Source organism: Equus caballus, chromosome 4, assembly GCF_041296265.1.
Source record: "Equus caballus isolate H_3958 breed thoroughbred chromosome 4, TB-T2T, whole genome shotgun sequence".
NCBI classification, from domain to species: Eukaryota; Metazoa; Chordata; class Mammalia; order Perissodactyla; family Equidae; genus Equus; species Equus caballus.
This window is the reverse complement of record NC_091687.1, coordinates 316,605-342,340: the sequence shown is the minus strand read 5'-3', so window position 1 is coordinate 342,340 and position 25,736 is coordinate 316,605. Positions and strand designations below refer to the sequence as shown.

At 38.2% G+C, this 25,736-nt stretch overlaps 1 long non-coding RNA gene across 1 annotated transcript; it reads left to right on the top strand.

Moving 5' to 3' along the window:
• Positions 1-248: 248 nt before the first annotated feature.
• Positions 249-25,162, top strand: LOC138923705 (uncharacterized). Its single transcript, XR_011437697.1, has 7 exons — positions 249-389; positions 1,201-1,267; positions 1,943-2,017; positions 4,113-4,226; positions 21,235-21,405; positions 23,284-23,411; positions 24,435-25,162. It is a non-coding gene; the product is annotated as an uncharacterized lncRNA (long non-coding RNA).
• Positions 25,163-25,736: the final 574 nt, after the last annotated feature.

The window sequence follows — 25,736 nt, the reverse complement described above, 5'->3', positions numbered from 1 at the left end:
ACAGATTAATGTCGTTAACATAACACACACCAACATTTTCCGTATTGGCTGTTGCGGTAGAGACGGATTACCGTGTCCTTGGAGCCCATGTTGCTGCCTTCGTGTTTAGTTCCCGTGAGGCTGGGAGAGGATGCTGTTGCTTGGCAATCATGCTGCACACAACTTGTAAATCCGCGTATCCCCGTCTCTGTCTGTGAACTCAGCAGAAAAATATGTACACGCAGTTCGTTCCATTTCACCTCCCAAACCCCCAACTGGAGAGAATCACAAGTGTTGCCTACGACGCGCAGGGAGAGCCGGTGGACACGGTACAGCAGAGCGCTGAAGCTCAGGGGAGGACGGACGGTGACCTAAGAATTCTGGATGCTCTTGCAGGACGTGTGGTGATGGTGAGTTAAATGCAAAAATGGAAGACCTTCAAGATAAAGTCCAATGGATCACTTTTATACAAAACTATTTTTCTAAATTAACAGCTCTGTAAAACCAAGAATTCCTCCAAGGCAGGAATATGACACATTATTATATTTATTTCTGGTGCCTAACATAATGGGATGAATGAATAAAATAAAATATAAATAGACATATTAGTGGTTAAATTGGACAAAATGAATTTCAATTCTAAATATAGAAATTGCATATTATACATTCAATTTATAATTGAACTGGAAGGATTAATCTTCCAAATGTTTTGGTTTAAAATGTCTAATAGGAATTTCAAAATTAGTGAGATAGTATAAATGACTTTAAATATACAATTTTGACGATGATTTGGTCCTACTTTATGATTTTTCTATTAAAAATATCAATCTTTTATTATAATTCAAATAGAATTTGACTGATTGTTTCATTACTATGTAGGTTGAATTTAGCCAAACAACCATTTAGCATATATTTCATGAAGTTCACAGCTGCCATCTGAAAAGTGGCTTGGCATAGTGGAGATAAACCTCAAACTCTATTTTGACAGTCTAATTGAGAAAGAGAGTTGAGATGGTATTTTAGGCCAAAAACTCCCAAATAAATCCACGATCACTTTTGCCTGGACTACCTGGACATTTATTATGCGTAGCTGTCTCAAATTTTGTTTTCCACATCTGTTCTTGGACAGTAAGACATTAAAAGCTTAGGTTTTTTCATAAACTATAAAGTGGTTATTTTTTAAATATTTTTTTCTAATGTTAGCTTCATCTCTTTCTTCAGCATGCTTTTGGAAATAAAGCCAAGAGAACGTGTCTGCTGTGAATATGATATATAGAATCCACTTAAAGTAAGGTCAAATATTTTATATAAGCGTAAGAATCAAGTGATGTCAGATCTGCAACACCATTGAGATTTTTAAAAATGATTATTGGTGAAATTAAAAATCATTTCCTGTATTCTTTTGCCCTGGAACATCTAAAATGTCACAGTATTTTACACATATGTACCATGAATACATATCTATAGATTCATACTTACATACTTATATAATATATATTTATATTTAGTAAACAGATCTTTAAAGTAATTGAATTTTATGTTTGAAGCAGTCTTGAAAGTCCACTTCCCTTTATCAGAGAAATATCCTGAAAAAGACCATATGATGTCACTGAATGGGCCAGGGACCTCGCTTCTTCCAAGGAATGTTGTGTGACTGTTGGACAATTGACTTGTTTATTCACTAAATATCATGTCTTCACATACAGTGGTTTCTCAATATGCACAATAAGTTAACAAATCCGAACACATAATTCTTAACTTTCACCCATTAACCCCAATAGCGCCTGTAGCGATGCAAAGTGAGTCTTGTCCTCTGCTCCATAAAACTCAGAGACAACTATTTAGAGCTTCCAAGTCTTTGCTTTTTCGGTATAAACACACCAATAATAGCTTTTCCCCAGGGCAAGAACTGTTTCACGATGGATGTTTATCACAGTCCTATCTCTCCTTTCTTCACATACAGAGCACACAGTGAGGCAGCTGAAACAGACTCTGGGCTTACATTTCCGCTGATGAAAGCCAAGGTTTTATCCATCCTGTGAGTCCCATCAGACTCTTAAGTTTCGCTGTCCTTATGGTTAAAATTGTTCCTGTTGTTGCAGTTCTTGCTTTTGCTTATAGGTTTGCATTTTTAGTTTTGGGGTTTTTTCCTCATTATTTACTGTTAAGCTAAGTTTTACACACCCTGTACTTTTAAAATCAGGGATGACAGAAATACAGCGTGCTACCATCATGCCCCTACTGGCCCCTACCAACCCCTACGTAGACACTCAATTAATCACAGCTCTTCTTCTTGCAAGGTCCAGGTGCCAGCTCAGAACTTCCCTCCGGTCTTTTGGTGTCGACTCATGATACTTCATTCATCTCTTCAAATCTAGACTTCAGGGTGTTCATTCAAGCGTATCACATTTAACCATGTTAGTTTGTACTGCTGCGTTATTTGAGATGTTTTTGATTCCAGACTCTGCCAACTAACCTCTGAGCTATTGTTCCCAACCAGCTCTCTGAAAATGTGATGAGCCTTTTTGCTTCTGTCTTCTTCCAGACTGTCCTAATCTTCTTAGGACTATTCTTCTGTTTTAAACACATGAATTTGGCAGACAATTACTTATCTTACATTTCTTTCTGTTTTTATGCTAATAGACCTCCTTGTGGGCCTACTGGTTTTGGCCCTGTTTTCAACTATTCCCTTGTCGACGAAAATAATCCATAACCAATCTGTAAATGAAAATTTGGGTGAGTTTATTCTGAGCTGAAATCCGAGGACCATGGCCTGGGGCCTTTCTTCCCAAAGGAAGAAAGGGCACTGAAGAAGTGGGGTGCACAGAGTGGTTATATACCCCCAAACAGGGTGTTTCACATATGATTGAAATGTGCCTCCCACAATAGTCACAAGATTGCCCTGTCGGCACAGCGTTTGATAGACACAGCAGGTAGTGGGTCTGCTATCTCAGAGGGTGTAGCAGGAGGCAAGACTATTGTCTCGAGCTGGGCGGTCACAGGTGAGCGCAGCAATCAGTTTCTAGCCCAAGGAAAGATGCTTAATCCTTAAGGAGATGCCAACATTGGGAGGGGCAAGGAAGTTGCACCTTTATCTCAAGGGCCTTTGTTCTTGCCATAGGGAATCTCTAAAGCAGATATACAATGCATGCTCAGCAGCCACGGTCAGGCCCTTTTGGAAAGACAAGGTCAGGCCGAATTAGGTTTATACCAAATGGCTTCCTCATATTCTCCAATATATCCTATTGCTTGCCATTTTTATTTGTCACCCTTCTCCTAAACTTTCTTTTCTAGAAGTTTCTTCCTTTCTATCCATGTGATCATAACGTTACCACCGAAGGGGAGTCATCTGCTTGCAGCAAGACATGCCAATAAGGCAAGGTGGTAGGAGAGAAAGGACTTTATTATAGCTTGCTAGCAAGAGGGAACATGGCTGACATGTCTGAAAGAACCATCTCACAGAACAAAGACAACAGGCCAGTTATATACAGTCTATATATATATAACTGTATATATATATATAACTGCCTATATATATATAACTTATATATATATAACTGTACCTATATGTACAGTTATATACAGCCGGTCTCCAGGTAGGGGAGGCAGCTGGTCTCTGGGTGGGGCAGACGTCTGGTCCTAGTTCTTAATAACCCTTTGTTTACTGTATACGCATCAGAGAATGAAGCAATGCCTATACCCTGATCTTTCCATTGTCATTGATGATGGCTATCAGCATGGGCTCTCTGCCCAGGGGTCATCACATTCCTAAGGAACTCAAAAGAGCAAAGGTATCATCTTAAAGCAGCTGGGGGGGTGGGGCACAAAATCTACAGAGCATGTCTGGGCTAGTTAGTCAGAGGTCAATTAAAGTTACGCTATGGTTTCTTTTCTATGATGTGTCTTGCCTTATGTCAACCTTGTGTTGAGCTGGTATCAATAGGTGTGGAGATAGGCAAGGTAATTTTTATAAAGAGGGAACTGTTGGCATTAGGAAATGATCAATTTTTGTGTTTTTACTTTCCTGAGTAAAAATTCAGCATCTGTAAACTTACAGTCCTTAAAATAGTTATAAGGTTTCTAACTTTGATCTTGGGTCAATTAGCTTGTTTCTTCTATTCTTTATCTTTGAGGATTATTTACCTTAATTGAAGAGATAAGAGCCAAAGAAAGAAAAATCTCTGCAGCTGAAATCAATTTATTTGGTCTCCATGATATTTTAGAGGATTGAAAAGAAACTATTTTCGGTAAGTATTAAATATAATTATGTTAGATATTGATCTGTTATTTATGGAGTTAAAATATCCTAGACAGATTAATTTTAAATATTGCATAAATATTTAAAATGACAGAGTTCATTTAGATGACAGTTTGTGGTGTATAATCCACAATTTATTTTAATATTATATCTGTTTAACACTAATCATTGCAGATTCATAGTCTTCTATTGATTATTATTTTTGGTGAGGAAGATTGGCCCTGAGTTAGCATCTATGCCAATTTTCCTCTATTTTGTGTGTGGGATGCTGCCACAGCATGGCTTGATGAGTGGTGTATAGGTCCCTGTCCAGATCCAAAGCTTTGAACCCCAGGCTGTTGAAGCAGAGCACATGAACCAGCTGGCCCCCAATAAAATTTTGCTTTTCTTAAAGATTGACACCTGAGCTAACATCTGTTGCCAATCTTCCTTTTATTTTCTTCTTCTCCCCAAAGCCCCAGCACATAGTCTCATACTCTAGTTGTAAGTCCTTCTGCATTAAAAAGCAAACATCCCTGAAATGCTGGGACACTGTCTGTCGTACAGTTCCTGCACTGACTCTTCCTGCTCCTCGAGTCAGGGCCTCACCTGCTCTCTGCTTCTCTGATATTCACTGTTGGTAGCGCTCTGTTTGGTCCCTTTGATGTTCCACGCCACTAATTTTTAAACTTTGTTCATGCTGAACACCTGGGGGCAGAGAAAACTCACAGCAGCGATTATGAGCATGAGCCTGTATCGCACACGCCCTTTCAGAGGGGGTCCTTTAAGAGGCATTCTGGAAACTCTTAGAAGGAAAACGCTTTAACTGAGGCTGCAGGTTGGAAGTGCCATCACCGGCTATTAGAGCCAGGGGTGTTTAACGTGCCTCAGAGGGTAGAAAGGGAGATGCCGCACAACAGGACAGTCCGCGCAAGATCACCGTAATCTACAGCAAATGCGTAACGGAGAAGACTTGAGGCCACTTTCATCAGACTTAGGGAAAATATTGTTATTAAACTAAAAATACTCTAGATTCAGTGATCTCATCTAATTTTGTCAAAGGCCATTTTAGAAGTATTTCATAAAAATATTTTTATAACAATGACTATAAATCTATGTTGAACAAATGTCTGTATTGGAACTGGATTTCTGTTCGGATCACATGCAATTTTCTCAGGCCGTATTCTGATACTGTCCCTAAAGATAGAACACGCATGTCCTATATTAGCATTTCTTTTTCTAATCCATTCCCTGTTCCAACTTATCTATGAAATATAAAGTATTCCAGGTATTTTTAGGAACTAGAGATAAAATCGATGCCTTGGCGTGAGGCACACACAGGAACACACGCAGCGTGAGATGGTCCATCCTATCAATGTCGTAAGGTAGGGATTATCCTGACACTACATTTCTGAGTTAGGTCTTGTCTGTGAGTGTGACTTTATTTTATTGCCTCTTTGACAGTTGGCAATTTGTACTGATGAGATACTCTATTTCAATATCTTCCGTGTGCAAATACGTCTGGTTTTAACCTATCACTTGTTTCTGCTCCAGTGTTTTCCCGCTGACAACACAGCTCTCTCAGCTGGCCACCCCCTTCCTGTGGAAAGGCTTTCTCTTACTTCTCTTAAATCTAAACTTACGTATTCCAAATGAGTGCGAGCACCTGGTTACTTCATTGTATCTTCTACTATACTTGTAACCAAACATTTGTGTATTTGAATACATGTTTTTAGTCATAAATTGCTGTCTTTCCAGTTTTCTCTTCTGTTTTAGTCATGGGCATGAGACTATACATTCATGCAGAGCCCTGTGCTTAGAAGGCCCTTGCCCTTAATTTAATGAACTGTTGTCACCATATTAAAACTTTTAATACACTTTGAACACAGTCCCCACATTTCATTTTGCTCTGGATCCTGCAAATTACTACAGTGAACAACCTGAAAATGGCCCAGAGAAAACACTGATATCGTTTTCCTTGAATGAGCACATTTCTATAATCTCTTTCTAGAAAATTCATCTACTTACCAACTTCAAAAACAAAAGATAATTTCCCCAGCAATAAATTCTCGGATAATTAGGACTACTAATTTGTTATGCTGCCCTGCGTCACATCACATCTCTCCTTCATGATCTGCTTGACCCTCATCATCCTGATTTCACTTTCTCAATTATTATTTGCAGGCAACGCCTTATGTCCATGCATGCCCATTTTCATCTACATTATTATACACTACTAATGAATCTCTTTTGATTTCTTGTTTCATAGCACTATAACTCAACCTCTAAACCACACCTTGAAAAACCCTGTTCTATTTGAAACATAATTCTTATCACTTAATTATACCGCATTAAATTTTTAAATAGTACTCCATATATCTCTGAATTAAATTGCAATCATTCGATCATAAGCCGCTTTAAGACTAGTTTCTCCCTAACTCTTCAGTCCCGTTTTTGACATCTTTTCCAAAACTATGCTTAGGTTTCGACCAAACTGAACTTCCAGAAGCTTCTGACAAACCTTGTTCTTTTAAGCCCCTGTGCTGCTGTGTATGCTACTTTGACTGGAAGATGCTCAGTCATCATGTTGTGCTGGCTGGGTCCTCCTGAAGGCAGATCGTAGGATGCAGCTGTAAGTGCAAGAGATTTATTGGGGATAATGCCTGTGAAAGATAAATGGGGTAGAGAGAAGTGAACAAAGAAAGTCTTCAGCCTAGAATGTGTGTCTGGCCTTCTTTATTCAAAGGAGAAGAGGAAGGAAGGACGACTGGGTGTAGCACAACCATGAGGAAGTCTTGGTCAGCCCAAAGAGGAGCTCTGACACAAAGACTCCCTCATGTGGAGCGTCCCATTGGGCAGACGTGGTCAGGTCCTGGTATCTCCACCAGGCTCTGGTATCAGCTGGGGCTGTGACTACCCAGGAAATCATAAACTCGGCACAAATGGTGTTGTGGGTCCTGACAGCAACTGTTGGCTGGCTCTCTCTTGAAAAGCAAACAAAGAGCACACTCCATGACTGCTACAACTCTCCATCGGAGACAAATGCTTTGTTGGGATGTGACAGGGAATAAATCAGTCAGCCCATAAATTGAGAACTCCAAAAAATCCTTCAAAGTCAGCTTGAACTATTGAGTCTTGGTCCTTGACCTTTCTGGAAGAATAGCTCCTTAAACATTTTGATACTAAAGGACACTAATAAAATTATGTGTTGACACCTGTCTAGCCCTATTGACTGTGTGCCTTGCCCCTAGCGATTTGTTTGGGTCAGGGCGGCCCCACGACCAGCTGGTAGTTAACAAGCACAGGAAGAAGGCGAGGTTAGCAGAACCTTAGCAGGGATGGGGGTGGGTTTGAAGAGAGTCAAGGTCCATGAGGCAATCATACCAACAACAGCAACAAATTCAAGCAGAATACAGTGGGTTCCATTTCCCAAGCTCTGTATCAGACACATGAACATGAATTCCAGAGAATTCTTTGGCAGACTGCAAGCCCTTTTAAAATACATGTTTTATAATATCTCTTTTAATACCCCAAAATGAAAATCATAGATAAAATACCTACCTAGTCCCGTTGAATAACAAAATCATTATTATGCGCTAATTGTTCTATGAAGGAAGAATCAAAGGAAAGTAATTTGTCATAAAATAACGTGTATGTCAATGTTTAAACCCTCAGTCACTAATTCACTAGAAGACATGATGAGGCGGTCAGAGCCCTTCGCTGATAGGTAAAATCACCGTGAATGTGACAATTATAAACATTGACTGATTACATGTTTACTGCCAATTCAAATACCATAAATGGTGGTAGGATTTTCTAAAACGTAAAACAACATCTTTTCTAAAATTCTGATCATCACATAGTTCAATGTTTCCTGAATTTATTCTGTAGTTGTATTCCTGGTAAATTTGGTAGATAGTAAAACTGGGCAAAAAATACGTTTTTATATATAAGGGAGTTAGATTCTAGTCTTGAATGATTGCAAACCTACTTTCCACCTGCCCAAATTACTGTAGGTCTGTCAAAAATTGCAAAAATATGGGACCATCTTTGGTTGTTTCAGACTGTTCACATTCTGCAGGGTGTCTAACACCCCTCAACGGTGTTGCTGAATCATCATGAAACAAAAGATGCCCCACAAATCCCAGAACATCATCTGGTCTAAACTTCTCCCATGAGAAACACTATTCCAGGGAGTGTGTGTGGAGAGGACGGAGACTCGTCTGTGAGACGGTCACACTAGGACGTCCACGGCCACTCTGGAGCATTGACGAGGCATCAGTGCTCTGGGAAGATGGGAAGACATTCTGAAAATGAAGAGGCAATTGTGAAGTGCAAAAGGAGTCAAACAAATCTAAGGGGCCAGCGAAGAGCTGGTGTGGGCTGGAGGACGAGTTCACACAAGGCCTTAGAAGCAACAGAGATTATAGTCCAATGGAAGAAATGGTGCAGGCCCTGGGGGACAGTAGAAGGATGGAGAGATGGTGAGGCCAAGTTCTGAAAGCCATTTAACTTAGTTTAATTTACCCAAGAGCAATGGAAGCCATTAAGAGGGACGGTGAAATCAGATTTGCATTTTGTGATCTTGCTGTCACTTGGGGGCGGGGCCACGAGCTCAGAGTGGGTGGCACAGTTAATTTTCTGATGGCATCAAGTGAGAGGTGTAATTCCAGTGAAAGATGTTAGTCCCTGGATGGGGTAGGTGCTGGGGTGTGGAGTAGAGTAGGCAGACAGGAGAGCTGTTTACAAGGTAGAATTTGCCTGACCTGGTAAACCATGTGACTGGGTGAGTCACTGGGTGAGTCACTGGGTCACTGGGTGAGACTGGGGAGTCAGAGAGAGACGACTATGGGGTTATTGCCAGAAATCTGGCTCCTGCAACCAGGTTAAAGCATTCCACTCACAAGGCATTTTTCATAAGGATGGGGGCAAGAGGTTTAGTTTGAAGGGCAATAGGGAAACAACTGGGAAGAGAATATGAGGGGGGATTAAAAAATATTTAAGGCAGGGCCAGCCCCATGGCCTAGTAGTTAAGTTCGGCACGCTCTGCTTCAGCAGCCCAGGTTCAGTTCCCAGGTGTGGACCTATACTACGTGTTGGTGGCCATGCTGTGGCAGTGACCCACATACAAAACAGAGGAAGTTTCTCATGGATGCTAGCTCAGGGCGAATCTTCCTCAGCAGAAAAAAAAAAAAAGAAAGCAAAGAAGAGAAAATTTAAGGCAAAAGTAGCAATTTCCCTGGGGCCTGCCTGGTTAAGTATCTACACTTCCCTCTCTCTCTCCACTTCCCTCCCCAAACTGGCTGCATTAATTTTCAAAAGGACACATTCCATGTTTCCTGCCAAAAGATTTCATTTTTACATACCAAAAATGGATTTCAAAATCCAACGGAATTGGCAGATAATGAGATCACAACTGTGTATTTAGTGATAATCAAGTAAACACAAGATAGCAGGCTTTAGTGCTGCCAGTATTTTGTACACAGATCATTGAGACTCTTTAGCTTAAAAATACTAGCATTAGACAAGATGGTCAATGTGTGAGATAAACAAGATGAAGCAAGAAATATTGCTCTGTAGATATTTGCTAAAGACCAAAATTTGATATCTGACATTGCAACGCAGGTTTGACAACAAAAAAGTTAAAATTTCAAGATTTAGAAATTCTAGTACCAGATGAGCAGTTTCCAACGGGCTGCAAACAATAAATAATGAAGGAGTTGATGTCCTTAAAATCCCAAATTAAACAGTCTAACTATGACATCATACCTCTGTAATATTGCAAGCAGAACAACAACCTCTCCAGGAAAAGTCTTAAGGAGCCAAGACTAATTGGAGAATATAAACATATGCATTCATTTACTGTTGCGAGGACGTCCCAAGAGGATTTACAATGCAGAGAATATATGAGGAATGATCTTTATTTGTCACTTTATTCATTTAAACGTTGATGCTGATGGAAGCAATTTTAAACCCACATTGTTTTGCTAGTGCTCTGACCTCCCAAGGCAATTTTAGAGTTAGCCTGTTTTTTTGTTTTTGTTTTTATTTTTTTCGTGAAGAAGATTGACCCTGAGCTAACATCTATGCCATTCTTCCTCTATTGTGCGTGTGGGACACTGCCACAGCATGGTTTGATGAGAGGTGTGTAGGTCCGCCCAGGATCCGAACCCCTGAACCCCGGGCTGCAGAAGAGGAGCCCACGAACTTAACCACCATGCCACCTGCCCAGCCCTGCAGAGTTAGTCAGTTTTATAGTAAATTTTTCGTATGTCTGTGTGCCTCTCTAGATCAAAACCCTTTGAGGATAAGAACTTCATCTTATTTTTCTACGCTTGCGAAGACTAGCACAATAGCTTGAATGCAGTAAAAACTAAATAAAGGCATATATTAAATCAGTTTGTGTCCTGAGGATTCATATATTATGTATGAATCAAAACCGCATCTTAATTTAATGCTGATACAACTTCACAATTACCATTTTATCTGGATGAGTTAGACATAGAGATAAAACAAGATTGATTCTTGATTCCCATAATCAAAGATTTATGATATAGTTTCACAGGTAGAAAAAATATTGGGAGAGATTGACAAAATGATCTTTCCTTGTGTTTTGAGATTCAAGATTAAGAGATTCTCAACAGCAAGTCAACAAAACATTCTAGATTCTATATTCTGGGTTCTCTGAAGACATAATAGATTCGTTAGGTGACATAAGTTTAAGTAAATCAAGCCTTGTTTACCCAGTCTTTGCTCAGTACCTGAATTCTCACATCCAGTATACTCTTGACAGTCTGTAGACAATAAAATGCAATAAATGGATGCAGCCGTTTCTCCTTTAAAAGTCTGTTTCCATTTTAATCTTATTTCTAAGAAACTCTTCTTGATAAGATGTAGTTGGCTGTTGGCCTTCTTTACTCTTGTTCAATTTGAGAAATGAGCGCAGGGATTGGAATTTGTTTATGTGACTTAGGAAAAAGATGGAAAGATGACTTAATCCTCATACTCCATGATTTTATAGTCCAATAAGACAGAAAAAAATTAAATAAATACTTCAGATATTGAGAAGTAAAATCAGAAGAAAGCAGCAAGCTCTGGGTGAAATTTCCCAACTGGAAATTGTATCACTCTCCCTGAAAAAAAAGTACATAAATAAAATGATATATTCATACATATGACTTTTATTTATTGTTTGTCTGTAGTTATCTCAAATTTACACATTCCTTTTCAACCACAGTAAGACTGCCTTTTGTGTAACTCTTCTCTCTGCTGCAAGTTTTGAGTATCAGAAGCTAAAGCTCCTACTTGTAGGCTTTTCATTTTGCTTGTTTCACCCTCTTTTGCATGATACAGCTCTGGAGTTCGATGTTACCTCTTACCTGTGCTGCCTGGCACCTGCCATCACAAATGTTATCCCTGTCTCTCCCCATCCCCATTTTAACATAGCCCAACATCCTAAAGCTCCTGCTTGTATATGTGGAGTCGCTCTTCTTGTCCTTCCTTCTGTGAGAGTGTCCACGCGGCTACTTGTCCTATGTTGTAAGTCACACTGGGAAGGTGGCTTCAGAGCGAGGGGTCCCTGACAACCCCTGTTGAGATGATCAGTTTTCACACAGGCGACTTCTATTGGCCTGTTTACACAGTCTGCGTGCATAGCAACGAGAGATTCCGTCCAAATAAGTTAACACGAGCTGCAGGAGCTGTCTTTGCCATGACATTTGGAAGAAAATAGACTGATGTGTCCTTATCTACAATGTATAGACAGAAAAGCAATACCATTCATTAAATATCACCGACACTTTTCAAAAACTCTAGGATACTTGAGAGAGCTCTGGAGAGCTTTTCCTGTAATTCCTCCTCCGATGCTCTCTATTATGTAACTTCCATACACTGTAAAGTGCACTGGGTGCTCTCTCTCTCCACATGATCTTACTCACTTTCACAATTTCTTCTATCATCTGGGTTTTGCTAGATTGTATGCACCTTGAGAGCGAGCGTTGTAGCTTTTCTTCATTTCCTAAAAACTTCCTTCTCTTTTATGGGAGTACCATAAATATTAACAAACTATGGGAGAGCCTCTAAAAACTCAGCCCCAGTCTCCCCAAAGTTAAGAGGATCCTCACATTAAATCAGGCCTTTAGGAATGTGCAGCTACACTTTCATGCCATCAAGACTGTTAATAATCTGACTTGTTATTTGTACTACAAATTCTAAGCAATGTATTTCCCGTTTTCAGGAGACAATGTACAGGGTAAGAGTTGAGAACATAGAGGATTTTGTTCTTAAAAAGCATACACCCATGAAGGCAAATTTCTGGAGTTTATTAAATTAATAGCATGAATTGTCGTGTAAAGCTGGAATTCAGATCAACCAAAGAAACTTTGTGCTGCCGAAACCTCAATTCAAGCTTGCTTTGATCACCAAGTGTGAGGCCACGCTCATCCCAGTCCTGGTGACTCCTGCTACGTGCATCTAAGCAGATGATGAACAGTTACATCTAATGCATGTGTAAGACAAATATGTTCACTCTTTAAAGTAACTTATAAAAATTTTCAGTGTAAAGAATAATTTGAAATTTATATATTGAAATTTATAGCATAAAATCATATAGGTTTACCTGTGAAACACAGTACAGATGAGCTCCCAAAGACAAAGGTTTTGGAATTACCAACGACTTGAAATTGTGGGATTCTGTAAAGAGCATAGTCTCCTAATCTTATTTGGTGGCACTGAACACGAAAACACAGTTTCTTCTCTTAACTAGGATAAGAGGTTCCTAAATGATAATATATTATGAACTCTACCCTCTTCTAAATTATGGATCTGAGAAGTGACAGAAATGTTTGAAAAAGCAGAACTCCCTGTTACTTTCCGTGGCTGTGCAGCCACGTGCTCTCGGGCAAGGAGAGCTCTGCTTGTTCCGTACCTTCTTTATGTGAGCTCACTGCCATGACTTTTTTCCCAAGTAATTTTATGGGGATTATAGTGGTTTATAACACTGTGTAATTTGGGGTGTACATTATTGTTTATCAATTCCTGAATACACTTCATTGTTCTCACCCTCAGTCGTCCAATTTTTATCCATCACCATGCAAACGTGCCCCTTTATCCCTTTCACCCACCCCCCTGCCACCTCTTTCCTCTCTGGTAACCACTAATCTGTTCTCTTTATCCATGTGTTTGTTATCTTCCACATATGAGTGAAACCATGCAGTGTTTTTCTTTCTCTGTCTGGCTTATTTCGCTTAACATCATACCCTCATGGTTCATCCATGTTGTTGCAAATGGGATGATTGCCTTTTTTATGGCTGAGTAGTATTCCACTGCGTGTGTGTGTGTGTGTGTGTGTGTGTGTGTGTGTGCCACATCTTCTTTATCCATTCATCCATTCATGGGCACTTGGGTTGCTTCCACATCCTGGCTATTGTGAATAATGCTGCAATGAACATAGGGGTACATATGTTACTTTGGATCATTGATTTCAAGTTATTTGGGTAGATACCCAGTAGTGGGATAGCTGGGTCATATGGTATTTCTATTTTTAGTATTTTGAGAAATCTCCATACTGTTTTCCATAGTGGCTGCACCAGTTTGCATTCCCACCAGCAGTGTGTGAGTGTTCCCTTTTCTCCACAGCCTCTCCAATGTTTGTTGTTTTTTGTCTTGGTGATAGTACCCATTCTAACAGGTGTAAGGGGATATCTCATTGTAGTTTTGATTCACATTTCGCTAATAATTAGTGATGTTGAGCATCTTTTCATGTGCCTGTTGGCCATCTGTATATCTTCCTTGGAAAAATGTCTGTTTATATCCTCTGCCCATTTTTTGATGGGGTTGTTTTTTTTCTGTTGTTGTTGAGTTGTACGAGTTCTTTATATACTTTGGAGATCAATGCCTCTTCTGACAAACGATTTTCAAATATTTCTGCCCATTGGTGGATTGCCTTTCCATTCTGTTTATGGTTTCCTTTGCTTTGCAGAAGCACTTTAGTCTGATGTAGTCACATTTGTTAACTTTTTCTTTTGTTTCCCTTACCCAAGTCGACATGGTATTTGAAAAGATGTGGCTAAGACTGATGTCAAAGAGTTTACTGTCTATATTTTCTTCTAGGAGTTTTATGGTTTCAGTTCTTACATTCAAATCTTTCATCCATTTAGACTTTTTGTGTACGGTACAAGATACTGTCTTCTTTCATTCTTTTGCATGTGTCTGTCCAGTTTTCCAAACATCATTTATTGAAGAGAATTTCCTTTATCCATTGTATGTTCTTGGCTCCTTTGTTAAAGATTAACTGTCCATAGATGTGTGCTTTTTATTTCTAGCCTTTCAATTCTGATCCATTTATCGGTGTGCCTGTTTTTGTAACAGTACCATGCTGTTTTGATTACTACGGCTTTGTGGTATATTTTGAAGTCAGGGATTGTGATGCCTCCAGCTTTGTTCTTGTTTTTCAGTATTCCTTTGGCTATTTGGGATGTTTTGTTATTCCATATAAATTTTTGGATTCTTTGTTCTATTTCTGTGAAGAATGTCTTTGGGATTCTGAGTGGGATTGCATTGAATCTGTAGATTGCTTTAGGTGGTATGGACATTTTAACTATGTGTATTCTTCCAACCCATGAACATGGAATATCTTTCTATTTCTTACGTCTTGTTCAATTTCTTTCAATAATGTCTTATAGTTTTCAGTGTACAAGTCTTTCACGTCTTTGGTTAAGTTTATTCCTAGGTATTTTATTCTTCTTGTTGTGATTGTAAATGAGATTGTGTTCTTGATTTCTTTTTATGCTAGTTCATTGTTAGTGTATAGGACTGCAACTGATTTTTTAAAATTGATTTTGCACCCTGCAACTTTGCTGTAGTTGTTGATTATTTCTAATAGTTTTCTGGTGGATTCTTTAGGGTTTTCTATATGTAGAATCATGTCATCTGAAAACAGGAAGTTTCACTTTTTCCTTTCCAATTTAGATTCCTTTTATTTCTTTTTCTTTCCTAACTGCTCTGGTCAATACCTCCAGTACTGTGTTGAATAGGAGTGGTGAGAGTGCACACCCTTGTCTTGTTCCTGCTCTCAGAAGAATCAGGTGACCTGCCATGATTTTTATAATGGAAAATATAATACTTTTAATTTTTTTAAATATGGAAATACCCATTTTAGACTTTATTAATGATGTCTAAAAAATAGCTTACAATTTTACATCATAAGCAATACAAACCATAAAAAGTGTCTATAACAGTCATTTATCTACATTTACTTTAATTATAGACACAGAAATGGACGTGAGTATTCTATCTTCCCTAAATTTTTGAAGCATAGTTATAAATAAAACATAACTACTTTTCTATTATATAATGGTGTTTCAGTTCTAGGATCATTGATAAAAATTCCCAAATTGCTATAAAATTGGGAAAATATTTTATTTATCCTTAAGTATGCAAAATTGATTTCTGCATATCTGGAATCCGATGAAAATAAACATCACTTTTTACATAATAAATCAAAGTACAAGTTATGTGCACAGTATCTCAATATTGAAGCTGAACAGACATGCGTTTAAAAAGTAAGACTTCAGATGTGCCAGTGATTCTCAAGTCAGCGGGTTTGGGGACGACCATGGAGACAGACCGCCAAGCCCCAGCCATGGCTCTGCAGGGGCTGTGGGTCCCAGGAAGACTGTGAGTTAATAGCTCGTTCAGCTGCACACACCAGGGAGCATTTGGAATTTATGAAACCAATCTGCTCAAACTGGATTAAAACAGCCTTTTCTTCACCTTCATAAACAGAGGTGCTGCACTTCCAGCATGACCGAGTGCAAAGATGACTGACATGAGGCAGGCCATCATCATCCAACCACAGGACCGAAAAGGGCCTTCCCAGAGCGCCAGCCCGACACTTCCTCAGGTGTTAAGTGCATCCTGCTGGTGGAAAAGGGAGGAGTTTAGGTGGTATGTTGGCATATATATTAGTTTCCTAAAGCTGCAGAAATTACCACAAACTTGATGGCTTGAAACAACAGACATGTGTTCTCCCGCCGTTCTGGAGGCTGGGAGTCTGGAAATCAAGCGACGGCAGGGCTGTGCTCTCTCTCAGGCCTCTAGAGCAAGATCATTCCTCGCCTCTACTCAGCTTCTGATGGTAGCTGACAACCCTCGTACGTTCTGCTGGAGACACATGGCTCTAGTCTCTGCCTCCACTGTCACACGGTCTTCTCCCTGTGGACCTGCATCTGGGGCCAAATTTCCCTCTTCTTATAGGGACAGGAGTCACTGGATTGGGACCCATAATCCAGTAGGACTGGATCTTAACTAGATCACACCTGCAAAGGCCCTATTTCCAAAGGTCCCCTTCACAGGTACTCAAGGTTAGCACTTGAACATGTATCTTTTCTGAGGACACAACAAAGATGAACAGTTTTTTTAATAATATGTTTTAGTTCACATCTGTAAAATATAATTAGCCCATGAAACTGTGATTTCACTGATACAGTGTCATTGCTTAAGTTGACTAAAGGCTTAAGTGAAAAGGAATGAATCTATTTGGAGAAATATCTTGGGTAAACCATTCTAAGTGTTACTCAGACACAGCAAAACCTGTGAAGATGGCGCATCAGCGTCTGGAACTCGCTGAGTGAGTGCCCCCCTCTCTTCAGGCAGGAGGCTATCGAGAGGAAAATAAGGTAAATCACTGAGCCTCTCACTAAAAGTTTCCCAAAGGAGACCTCCCAATTTCCCTCACGATTAGGTCATTGCTAAAAGTCTCACTGCCTGGAAGCTCTTCATTACGTCTAACCCCAATCCCTCCTGCTTCAGTTTAAAAAATGGCTGCTGGAGACATGCCCTTTATGCAATTTAAAACCATTCGGTCATCCAACATACAAGTAGACGAATTATAGGCATGGAGAACTTCTGGTGGCTTAAGAATTTAATAGAACAATGACACATGGATTGCTTGTTACCTATAAGAAAAGTAAGATTTAAGAAAAAAAGTACATGATCATAGTTATTTAAATATAAAAATTAGAGTTCATACCTAACGGCATGTGTCGGATTTTTAATCTTGTGATAATAAAATATATAGCATTAGGATTGAATTTTAAATCAAATTCATTCTTAAAATACTTATATAAATCTCTTCAAATCAATAAAGGTTAAGGTTAGTATGATAGTATAATCTCATTTCTGAACTTCTGGAACACTATTTTATGATTTGAGTTGACTTAGTTAATTTTAACTAGTATTTTAGTTTCAAGGATACAGATGCATTCTTTCTTATGCAGTATCTACTCAAAGCCTCTCCACCACAGATAGTATTTTATTTGAATAATTTTCATTCCTTACTGTCTTCCCTGCTCACATTCTCTTTTCTTTACCCTTTGCAAAAGAGCAATGGCTTTAATTTTGAATATCAGGTGACCATCACTGCTTTGTGCCTAAAATCTTATGAGACTTGTTTCTAACAAAACTATATAACAATTTTATATTCATGGTGCAAAATTTGATAGATTATCTTTCAGAGCTTTGTGGCATAGAGAAGAACTGTTTGTAAAAGTTTCTAAAAATAATTTTAGACGTTTTATAAATTTTTACTATTAACACCTAAAATAAAAAATTATTTTAAGAGCCTTGTCAGATCAAAGAAATTATTTGGAAATACAATTTAAATCAAAAACATAAATCAAATTTAAATCAACTTTTTCCTCAACACCGTATTGCATTTGGAAGCACTTAGCATACAGGACAATAAGTAAAGCCATAAATCTCTAGTGAAAAATATTGTTGGCACAAATTCACGAAATCTGAGAAATATAAACTGATTGAATGGAAGAACTATCAGAAGACGCACTGACATTGATGTAATGAATACGTATGTTTGGAACATAATTTTTAATGATCATCAACTTTCCAGAATTTATAAAGTATTATTTAGGCACTTTGCTTTCATCTCTACTGGTCAAACTGATACAATGGACGTTTCACAACATATTCCATCTTCTTTGAAAGATAAGTAGCAAACAGTAGATAGAGAGCAAATTATCATTAATAATAACGTTAGGTTTCTGAGACACATATAGATGACCATTCATCATCTCTAATAACCATATTACCATTTTGTTCAGAAATACCTTAATATAAAGTTTCTATAGGCTTTGTGCTAGCTTGGATAATCTTCAGAAAATCTGTCAAATATGAGTATATTTGGTTCTATCTAGTTTAAGAGTGGAATTGAGCAATAAAAAATATCCAGGCAATTCCATTATTAAAAAAAGAGAAATGTTTACTTCTACCGTCTCGTTAAATCTATTTGATACTCAAGTTTGTTATAGTGCATCTTTGAGAATCCTGGAAGAAACAGACACTTTCTCGAGTTGTGTGCATGGAATCTCAACACTGAAGCTGAGTATTTGGTGAAGTGTACTGAAGAGCATCCTACAATATCCTTCACAAAAGCTGTTTGACCCAAAACTCTTCCAGGTCAGAAGGAGAATCACTCTACAGACTAGACACTTAGTGGCCACTGGTTTCTAAATCTTTGCAGAAATCCTGATAAATCCCCACTTGACTCGCTATCGCCAAAATAATTCCTCTAACGTACCCTTTCTCTTGAATGTTTGGTCTAATACATCAAATATACTTGGCTTTAAAATCTTATAATCTGGTTTGTTTCCCAGTATAGGACGTACTATGGTTGTGAAATTCTTTTAAAATTATGAAATCATAGAGAACTTCAAAATCCTCATCACTCAAGGGAGATAATTTTGTTAACTTTGCAAATATTTCTGTTTACAAACTGAGAAAGCAAATGTGAAATGCTTAGCCAGTGGCTGGCATAATAATGCAAATTCCACATAGGATAGCTAATGCTACTTATTATTTGTTTTTTCCTCAAATCAGCAGTTCTTGAACTTTTTGCTCTCAGGCCCTGTTTACAGTGTTGAAAATTACTAAACACTAAAGAATTTTGTTTATGTGGATTATAGCTCTTGATATATTTAAAATTAAAGTTGAGAAAATTTTATACTATTTATTAACTCATTTACATAAAAATAAATTAAGTATTAATATAAACAATTGCTACCAAAAATAATGACACTTCTAAAACAACTTTAAAATGGCAAACTGCTGTGATATGTTTCATTCATTGAAGTCTATGAAGAAAATCTGGCTTCACAGAGATGCAGAGTCAGAAAAGGCTAAGATATTCCATTAAGCTTTTAGGTAACGGTGAATATTCTCTTCTTGATACCACAGGAAACTCTGCAAATAGTTTCTAAAACGTTAGCTGCAGTCTAGCTACAGTTTAGTTGCGCAGTAGCGAGGAAAGGAAACTGAAACAACATCCACGTACACTTCATACTCTGTTACAGTGAATCTACTGGTCTATCTTACACTGTTGTTGGGTTTTATTGGAAAACATTGATTCACTGAGATGTGCGGAACTCCCAAATGTCGACACGCTTCATTCTTGTGTTAGTCAGCTCGGGCCCCATAACAAAGGAGCACAGACTGGGCGGCTGAAACAAGGGAATCTGTGTTCTCAGGGTTCTGGAGGCTGGACGTCAGAGATCAAGATGAGGGCAGGAATGGTTTCTTCTGAGGCCTCGCTCATAGATGTCTTCACAGGGTCTTTCCTCTGTGTGTGATTGTGTCCTGCTCTCCTCTTATATGGACACTAGACATATTGGATTAGGGTCCATCCTCATGTCCTCATTTAACTTTAATTTCCTCTTTTAAGGTGTTATCTTCAAATACAGTCATATTCTGAGGTAATGGACGCTAGGAGTTGAAAATATGAATTTTGAGCGGGGCCGGCCGCATGGCCGAGTGATTAAGTTCACACACTCCGCTTCGGTGGCCCAGGGTTTCGCTGCTTCGGATCCTGGGGACCCAACCCCACTCATCAGGCCATGCTGAGGCAGCGTCCCACGTAGAGGAACTGGAATGACTTACACCTAGGATCTACAGCTATGTACTGGGGGGCTTCAGGGAGAAAGAGGAAGAGGAGGAGGAGGAAGAAGAAGATTGGCAACAGATGTTAGCTCAGGTCCTAATCTTTAAGAAAAAAAAAGAAAAAAATATGAACTTTGAGGGGACACAATTAGGCCTTAAAAATTGCCCAATATAAAAAAATCACATCTGTTAATACTGCCATCAATTTCATCCCAAAAATCTATAGTACTGAGTAGCCATGGTGGAAGATACAGGTTTTTCAAAATTCTAATTTCCTCTTCAAGCTTGAATTTTGCCATTGATAACAAAGAGAGCTGGATACTTACATTGAAGAGACAAGCTCACTTTGATCATTAAAAAAACTGCCAGATACTCAAGTTTGAATAGCTGTAGTTTATGAGTTTTTCTTCAATAAAAACTCTTGTTCTGTGAGCTCCACTCTGAAATTCAATGTCCCCAGTGTGTCTGATTGGGGCAATCTCATTCTGATATTCCGCAGAAGCACTTTATGTGAACGTCCCATTATGTCACAAAGCATATAAAAAAAGACATGCTCCAACCCTGAGATTTAATAAAATTAACAAATTTTACAGCTTCATCTAGGACAGTCTCAAGTGAAACAAGCATTTATTTAATGACAAGTGCATGACAGCGAAGACTACAGTGACCCCCAGCTGTTTGCTGCCACTGCCTCGCTGTGGCCATGATGCCAGAAATTGTATCCCCCACAGCTTCTGCCCCAGTGACGCAAACGTCAAGACAGAGAAAAAAGAAGAAAGTCTCTGTGTTATTAAGAAAATAGCGTTGACGTCGTGGACGCCCTACAATTGTGGGGACTTCCAAGGTCCTCAGCCCACATATTGAGAACCACTGCCTCAAATGCATACGGAGCTGTAAACATGCTGTCTCACGTGAAACTGCATATAAGGCTTTATAAAGGGATTCCTTATGGGGATTTGGAGGGAGGTGAAAGATTGTAACAGAGGTCAGGACAGTGTGCATTAAAGAGATTCTTTGCATGATGAACCCAATTCATCTCTTTTCCTTTTTGCTTTGGCTCTTCTGCTTAGAAAATGACGAGGCCAAGCATTCCGGAACTCTCTCTGAGTCCCTAGGTCAATGGGCATGTGTGTGTCACTGTTTGCTTTCCAGCAGAATTGCAATGATGTAGTTCCACGGCCCCGTGTCTGTCAACAGCACCATTTGGAGAAAGTTTGGTTCAAAGGAAGGAAGAATCAAAGGTGTGTGGCTCTTTATTTGTTAATTAGGCAACAAGTCTCTATTCTTTTTTTTTTCTGTCTCACAGTCACAAATCCCTGGCAAGGATTTAGCCATGTTTTCAGTTCTAGGAGATTCCTGAAATATTTTTAATAATTAGACAAGAAGTGTAGTTACCAGAACTTCTCCTTTTTCAAAGGCTGTTCTATTTCAATGGCTGCTTCAGAAGTTCCTGCTTGTGGTACTTAACTGCCACAAACTGCCTCTCCTCCCTTCCTCCCCTCCACCCTCCACCCCTCCCTCCTTCCCTCTCTGCCTCCTCCCCTCCCTCTTTCCTCCCTCCTTCCCTCCATTTAGTTTGCTCAGCTCCCACCCCTGTCGATAAACTGTATTAATTCCAGGATCGTGTTCACAGAAACACGTCTCCTGGAGAGACAGCGTGGCGTGAAAGTCTTCTGATGAACAAGACCAGGATTAGAGTGTTTGCACTGTCCTTTCAGGTTACATACACTCTCTGAGTCTTAGCGTTCTTATCTTTAAATCATATCTGTTACATTTCTCTGGGATAATTAAAACTAGTCTATGTAAAGTACTTACACGTAAATAGCTGTTAAAATATTAGTTAAAATTACCCTAAAATTATAAAAGATGAAAAGTAGTTTAAAATATATTTTCCTCTATGCGGGGAATACTACTAGTTAAGATTAAAATCTATAACCATGTATAACTTTATGCCTTTGAGGAAAACCAATAAAAATATTGTCTTCAGAATATCTCTCTCAACTGTCTTTTTTATTATATTAATATAACATTTTAGTTACTTTTCTTCTATCATAGTTTTCGGGTATGGACTCTCCAAGCACCGCAAATTCCGTATCTCTAAGACCAGTCTTATTTAAAAGCATGTCTGTGCTTGCTTATTGTACCTCACTTGAAGCATTCATCGACCTTCAAGTTAGACGTCATTTAGAAAAATTATTCCAACTTATTTTAAAAACCACAGGAAAATTTTGACCTTCTGAAATACATGAACCAGTGGTTTATGGTATTGATTATTTTAGGAAAAGTGAAGGAGAATAAATGCTCTTTAGTTGGCATAGTACATCAAAGTCGAATTCGGTCACATAGAACAGCCTCTAGGTATTTCCATCCTGAAAGAATTATTGAAGGCTTTGATCTCAACATGCATGTCCAACTCTGGATCAAATTTTAACCTTCATTGGTCTTTGCTGTCCACAATTTACTTCTTTTCTTTTCTTTCTTTCTTTCCTTTTTTCTTTTTTCAGTCCTGAGGAATATACATAGTCCTTGCTCACTGTTGGTCTTTAGGCGTTAGGGTTCTAGTTCTGATAAACAAACATTCAGAAATGAGTTAAACCTTACTTTGATCTTAAGAGGCAATATAACATAAAAGCGTAAGTTTCTCTTTATGTCTCTATGACACATGTATATATTTTTTTCTGGTTAATTTTTTTTTCCTAATCAGAATAACAATTTGCTCCCTATAGCTACTGGGGGAAAAATAAAAGGAGACAAGCGACATACATGGGTCTCACCCCATTCATTTTTATTCTTTATTCCTCGTTTACTTTAGACTCTGTGTGGCAGGGGTGAGAGAAATGTTTTGGCAGCCAGAACATCTCTCTCATCATAAAACCCTAGACTGAAATTTGTGCCACAATGAGCCTCGTGCCCTGAGAGAAATTCTGGATATTAGCGACGTTTAGCTGTCAACAACTAGTCGGGCACTGTTTATTTTCCACTTTACAGCATCATAAAAAGGCATCCTCCACATCAGAATCAAAATTTGTCTTTTTTCTTATTAACTAATTTGGTGGGACTGAATCAACTGTAATTTAATTTGCTGAAATGGCTTCTCAGCTGCCTTTTCATTTTTGCAGAGACAAACATGCAGGGCCCGTGCCTGCTGCCCTGCCGTCTTCAGCTGGTGCTGAGGTCCTTGCCGCAAAGATGAGAGCTGGGACGTGATGGAGACGGCAGCTCGAGAATGGTTGACTTTCCCTGCTGGGTAATCTTTCCTCAAGAAAAGAGAGAATTTCTATAGGGAAAGGAATAAACTCTTATCAATTTGAGATAGAAAACTCATATATAAATATATAAAGGAGGGAGGGATGACCAACCAAACAGCGTGTCAAAAATTTCTATTTTTATTAGAGGAAAGAGCGTGGGTCCAAAAACGACCTCCGGAACTTGTTTTAAAATTAAACTACTGGTGTGCTTCCAATACTTTGGCATCTCCTTCTTTTCCTCAATGATATTTCCATCTTTAACTCTCCTAAACTTCTGGATTAAGAGTGGAAACCAAACTAGAGTTTGTTTCCAGAAATAGCAATGGAATGGACAGCTGCAAAATTTGGGTTCTATAGGCACAGAACATACCAAAAATCATAGAAGAAAAAGTACAACTCTTTGGAGGAGAGTTTTTGTCCAATGTGGAAAGTGCAGGATGTTAAAAAAAAAAATCAGGAAACCTTTTAATTTTTTCATGGAAAGTAGACTGGTGATTTAATTAAGTTCAATTTAATTAAAACTTTTCTCCACACTCCAACATATTAATAAAATGACCCTATGATATCTTTGGGTATACTAAAAAGACTTTTCAATAAAATATAGTTATTACAACAAATCACATTCCATGAAGGGAATTTTTTAAAAACTGAGGTGTAGATATGGTGTCACGTTCCTGAAGAAAGTTAACACTGTTTGAGAAGAGATAATATTAGCAGTCAGTCTTAATGCACGTTTCAACACAATGAGAAATACAACTGCTCAAAACAACCCCCTTTCTGAGTCAGAGATTCAATGTTCACATGAAGTAACATCATCATGGATGATAAGCTAGAGGGTAGCCCCAAGTGCTAAAGAGTTAATGGATTTTGTTTTCCATTTAAAACTTGAAACAAAAGGTGTGTGTGTGTGATGGAATGAAAAATTAAAGAAGTTTATTTCTGAACTATTAAGGTGTTTTGAGTATCAAATGTATTAGAAGATTCTTTAGGAAGTATTCAATGCCACATTTTTTTTATCTTAGGTAATTTTCCTTATTGCCCCAATTGATGACAAAGAATCGGAGTGCAGTGCCTAATTCTTCACCATAAACTACCTAAGGTGTGAGTCAGCCTTCCTGCGTTGTACACATTCTCAGGATCCCGGTGGAACTGTGTCTTTCGTGCTGCCATTGAAGTCATCTTCTGACTTAGATGACAAATGTATATGCGTGTGTTTATGCTTTATATATAATTATAATTCCTTTCTGCAAAAGTATATGTAGGATAATTTTTACACTGTTAAAATATAATCCAACATCATTTTCTATACTTTCTGAAAATTCTACTCACAAAGTGATAAGCTTTTCGGAAGTATTTTGTGAAGTGGCAAGAAGCTGGCAGCAATGCAAATAAATTGGAAGATTTATGATGTCAATGATAAAGTTATGCATGTGAGACTTTGTTATATCATATCTTTAAATATTTAAAAAACCCACATTATTGATTTAAATTCACTTTCTTTATAGCTATTTTCTCAATATAAGGATAGCCTCTTTTTTCATCTATATGTTAAAAGTTGTAAGGAAAGTATGTTTTAATTTAAATTACAATAACTTTTTGGCAAAATGGATGTTGACAAAAACTTTAAACACATCTCAAAATATGCTGACTCTACTCAGTATTTGTTGAGTAGCAAGTGTTATGATTTTTTTATAGGAATGTTTTCACTGACTAAAACAATTCTATTAAAAATTAGACAATTATCCCCATGAATAATGAGTGACAGACTTGGATTTACTTTTCTATTTTTTTAAATTTGGTTTTATTTGTAGGTGTGTGGACAAACTCGGAAAGAGCAACATGGAGACAGTTGCTAATGGTCTCCATCTATCCACAGGATGAAAGGGAGCAGACACGTGGAATGGTTGACAGGAATAAAGGGAAAAAGTGCTACTTATGTGCTAGAAACCAAATAAAAATTTTCCATATCTATGTACTTTATAAACTATTTTTTAAATCAGAATACAGCATAATGAAAAATTTAAAAGTCCAAAGCTCCACTCTATTTCTAATGTTTTTCACTGTAAAAATTATTAAGATCCATCCTTTTTGACATATTGGCTAATTGAAAGTCCATATTAAAATTTTCCAGAGGAAATTTTACATAAGAAGTTATAAATGTGGCAATTTTCAAAGTGCAGACCAGTGGTTTCCGTTTATTTTTATACACAGCTCATATCTGTGATTTGAAGTCACTAAATTTGTAGAACTTACTCTGAATATCTTCAATTCCTGGCTACCTCACCATGTTTAACTGTGATTTAGTTTTAATTAGAGAATGTACC